Here is a 5,250-nt window from a genome sequence, read left to right on the forward strand (position 1 = left end):
GGCGAAAGTAACATCGAGTCTCTCTTCCTCAAATTAAAGTGACAAGATGCAAGTAGCCGGGGCCCGTGGCGTAGTTGGTCGCACGTTCGCTTCATATGCGGATGGTCATGGGTTTGATTCCCAGCCCCGGCACTTGCAATATTTCGTCGGTTGCTTTTCACCCGAGAGCAACTGACACTGACCCTCTTCTGAGCCCTGTGGCTCAAACAGACCCGGATACCTGGACATCGGTAAACTGCTACTCATAATGGACCGCCAATCGGACTGGAAAGGAACAACGGCCATCCATCATCATCCTTGTGCTCATCATTCTACTACACTGAGGCAAAAATACTTAGGAATTTAATAAGTCGCAACTTATGAAAGGACGATTTTTCTGTTTCATTACTTGCTTATTGGTTTCATAGTTGTCGCGAACGCGTTCCATATCTACAACTTATGATTGACATAAGCGACATGGTTGTGAAAAAGCCATATTTGAAATTTATGAAAATCTTTACCATGAGGGTATGGATTCCAGCTATCTCCGTCTTAGACAAACAAGCATTACTCAGAGATCAGTTTACGGAGCTGTCGGATACACAAAATCAAATTGATTTTCTTTAAGTGCCCATGAATTCTCTCAAATTGACAACAACAATGGAATTATTCGTAAGTAAAATGATCGATTCCTCTTAATTGATCCCAAGATTGATCCCAGCGTTTTTCGTGAAAGTGACAAGTAACAAATTTGACTGCATTGTGTGATAAAAACAAACAGCATGCAAACTTGCATTCTTAAATGAAAGTATGTCGAATACGCTCCCCATTTCACTTTATTCCATGTGAAGAGAAATCGATCATTTTATTTACGCGGTAATTCAAAATACATGACATGAGTTGCAGCAGAATTATTTCATCAAAAAATCCACAACATATGAATACAAATATCATTTTGCTTACGACATGACATTCATAATCACCAATATTGTTTTCTATAAGTTTCAGTAGTTGATTTCAATAAGAGCAAACATACGATAGTTATAGTTTTTATTCAATGATATTCCTAAGCAAAACTTATGATTTTGATAAGTGACTGGACATAAAAATTTTCCTCTCATAATCATAAGTGAAATTTATGGCTTTCAACAATAATCGTAGTGTCACCAAATCTTAAGGGGATCTTATGTTCCTCCTAAGTGTTTTTGCCTCAGTGTAGGTATAAAGTAGAAAAAGTGAAAGCAACAGAAAGGCAACCAGTTCGATAAAGTAGAATATAATCTAGGCTCTGTACAAAATGTAAGTGCAGGTGTCATTTGAAATTGCTCACGTAGTGCCCCAGTAGACAATAGAGCTGTAAATTAGGTTAAGTGATTAAGAATAAAAAAAGATGCAAGTACCGTCTACCCCCGTTGGTTTGAACGACACCTCATGCAAACCAAAGGGGTTCATTTTTAATTTGAACTTCCGCTGGTCAGAAGGGGCTCTCGCTTGGATTCCAACATCAAAATCCTGCTGTACAAAACCGTTTTTCGGCCTACGGTTTCGTATGGGTTTCCAGCTTGGTACGACTGCGCCAACGCTCACCGGAAGGAAGGACAAGTTAAGCAGAACCGCTTGCTCAAAATGATTCTGGATCTGAGCACCTTCCATCCAACTACAGATGTACACCGTCTTGCTGGAGTGGAGTTAATCGATGACTGGTTCCGAAGACTCATTCCCAAATTCCAACAGAGCTGCGCCTCATCTTTAAATCCTCTGTTAAAAGAGTTGGCCGTATGAAAGACATGTGATATTAGAATTAAGCTTTTCTCTTCTATAATGTTTCCTACGCTATTTCAAAGGTTTTTTTGTCTGAAATTTTCCTTTTTTGTCAAAATTGTTGCTAGTCGTTTGTTAGTTTTCAACAAAGAAGTGCTTGTTCTATGTCATTGTTGTAAGGAATCCCAAATCTCAATGTTCAACTCCTAAAAACTCATTGTATTCGTTAAGGTAGAAATAAATATTGAATTGAAAAATTTGAACTTCTACACTTAAAAAAATCCGCACATATTTATTGGCAAAAATCCATCTCACTCCATTATTACAATCTATATGCGCGCACATAAACGTTCTCCACGCAAGGTTGCACATAAAATCTAATAGTCGGATGGAAAATATCCCGCATAATCATGAACCATACCAGTACTCTTTGCTATACTGTTCACAACTATTCCCTACTGTACCTCTACACTATGGTATAACATACATAGCAACAATAAATCAACCGTACCATGAACGTATTCAACAGTTTGATAGACGGTTGTCGGGCAAATAACAGTATGGGGAATAGGCGGTTAAGTTATGTTACAATAAGAAATTGGCATTTTTCTCGAACAAAATTTTCGTAAAACAGTATGCCAAACTGTGGACATACAATTCATTTTTCGCAGTAATAACAATGCGCCAAATTGTTGCATAACAGTTGAACAATAAATTTATGAGAAAATTGTAACACTTAATGAAACTGTATAATTATTGTTCAATATGGTACAATGAACAGTATGCTATACTGTGTAGTTATATTTTCACAATTAGAACCATTATTTTTCGGAATTTGCTGTTTTTAATCACTACTTTCCCAAACGAAGACATTTCATGCCAATTCACAACGAATGAAGCATTTTTGCCGTAATTATCAAAAATGCGTGTTCAATTCGAAATCGCCATGAAAATGTTTCGCTTGGGGAAGCAGTTATTTAAAAACAGCAAAATGATTTGTGAATGGCAAATGGCCGAAAAGTTGAGTATGAGTTTTGTATATTTTATTGAACAGGAACAAAGTAGCGAAAACTTAAAATAAATAAAAACAACACGGCTTCCGGAATCCCGCTGGGCCTTGGATGTGACGACATGGCCGCACACGGACTGTACAATGAATCGGTCCGTAAGATGGCTATTCATTCAGGTGGTATCATGAGCCGTCTCCCGCAAACAGAGCCTGCTTTGGATCCAGCTGCCGCTGGGGCTTCCTGCTGCTGTCATTTCTGATACATAGATTGATGCAACGGAAGGTCCCGACTCGGTTCCCGGATAGAGCAGTTCAGGGATTCGCCCCCAGCAGTTGTTTGCACGGAATTTCCATCTAGCCGACGTTTTGTGTATCCTGAAATGAAATAGCAAAAAGTTTGAGATTGGTGAACATTGTCGAATCCGTAGAAAGCTTTCTCACTTCTGGCATCCCAGTTGTCCCGGTCCTTCGGTCCGAGGCTGGTTTATCTCAATTGGGCCCATTGGCCCGGGTCACTGGAAGTCGGGTTTCACCGGTTTCAGCAAGGATTTCCCGCGATGACGGTGACACTTTGTTACTGTTTTTGTCCAACGCTCACACTCCGCGATAAACAAGCGTTACATTTGAAAATGTCCTAAGCTCAATATGTAATCAAAACTTGATTTAATTTTTAGTTCTGAAAAAAAAAAGATTTTTTTTTGTTTTAATTCACATGACGGAGCATCCATTAGATACGTCACGTTGAAAAAATATAATTTCCAAACCCCCTTCCCCCTTGCCTTGCGTGTCACACTTCTAAAATTACCCCTCCCCCCCCCCTTCTAAGCGCAACGTAGTTTATTGGTGATCCTCTTACACGGTACTATATACAAACAGGCCAGGTCGTTGAAAACATAATAGGGGTATTCACTAAACAGCGTAAATAATCACGTAAGTCATGATTATCTGATTGTTTGAAATATTCCATTTATTCATTCATTTATGAATTTATGCAAATTTCAACCCTGATTTCAACGCATTCCATATAAATAATGTACGAAAACAGCCAATCGAAATCTAAGTTTAATAAAAGCCAAGAAAATACAATCGTATCATATATGCATTTCCTCAAAATTTTCGTTCTTGAGATAAGTCTGTATGAAATATTACTCGAGAAATGAAGAAGCTCATTGAAGCTTGCAAAGAACGATGCATTTTATATTTGAATAAAATCGTTCACAGATACAAATACGTTAAACTATTTGCCATGCTGTTTAACAAATGTTATTAATAGTGAAATATACTGGTGTGAGTGTGTCGAGGAAATATAAAAACTTACCATTTGATATAATGTGATCCCACAATTCTACCATGCGATTCGTGTTTGCATCTTTTTATCGTTTAACAATGTCAGCACATTATGTTATACTGTTAATGTTTGGTTTGGGTTATCAATACTGTAATTTATGGTGGATAGCTTTGGAATTCAAATGGTTGAACATAATAGCAACAGTTTGTGATACATCAACCTTACCGTTTGGAGCAAATTTATTGTTGGAAGTGTATAGCATACTGTTTTTTTCTATGCGGGATGTGCGGCATTTATATTCTATATGCGTAATTTGAATTTATGTGCGATGCATTTATTTTTCGAGTGCAAAGCTTGATAGCAAAATTCTATGTGTGGGCACATGGAAACTAGATGCGGATTTTTCTTAGTGTAGTAACCCTGTGGCCATCGAAAAACACAGTGATGGTAACCCTTTTGCTGTTTTGTTTTGATTCTCCGTTTCGTTTCACCCCGTTCCATGAGCAGAATGACGTTTGAACCATTTTTAGTTTGAACGATGTGCAGATTAGAGTGGGTCAGATTAAAAAGTGTTCAGATTAAATGCGGTCAAACCAACGGGGGTAGACGGTATGGTTGCACTTTTTTGCCATAAATCGCTAGGTTGCGATGCAATCTAGCGTCTAAGAGTAAAAAAGTTTGATTAAATTTGCATCTTGTCACTTTAATTTGCAGAAGAGAGACTCGATGAAGAGAAATCCACCATGTTACTTTCGCCCTTATTTAAACTCAATCTAGAATTTCTAGATTGAGTTTAAATAAGGGCGAAAGTAACATGAGAGAGTTCTCTTCATCGACTCTCTCTTCAGCAAATTAAAGTGACAAGATGCAAATTCAGATGAACTTTTTTACACTTAGACGCTAGATTGCATTGCAACCTAGCGATTTATGACCAAAAAGTGCAACCATACTTGCATCTTGTCACTTTAATTTGAAGAAGAGAGAGTCGATGAAGAGAACTCTCTCATGTTACTTTCGCCCTTATTTAAACTCAATCTAGATTTAATTTTCACAAAGCGGCGAACGCGACGAATGAAATCCATTCTTTTTGTGACGTAATTTTCATTCAGCCTACAAAATGAACTTCATCGACTTAAAAAAATGAATGCTTACCCCTGAGTGCGTACCTGATGGCTGGCCTGAAGTCCGGTGGCTGTCATTCGCACACAGTCAA

At 38.0% G+C, this 5,250-nt stretch overlaps 1 long non-coding RNA gene across 1 annotated transcript; it reads right to left on the reverse strand.

The window, feature by feature from the left end:
- Positions 1-2,761: 2,761 nt before the first annotated feature.
- Positions 2,762-4,314, reverse strand: LOC109430142 (uncharacterized). Its single transcript, XR_002134878.3, has 2 exons — positions 3,191-4,314; positions 2,762-3,124 (listed from the first exon to the last, which is right to left on the reverse strand). It is a non-coding gene; the product is annotated as an uncharacterized LOC109430142 (long non-coding RNA).
- Between the last annotated feature and the right edge of the window lie 936 nt (positions 4,315-5,250).

This window comes from Aedes albopictus, chromosome 2 (assembly GCF_035046485.1).
Source record: "Aedes albopictus strain Foshan chromosome 2, AalbF5, whole genome shotgun sequence".
Taxonomy (NCBI): domain Eukaryota; kingdom Metazoa; phylum Arthropoda; class Insecta; order Diptera; family Culicidae; genus Aedes; species Aedes albopictus.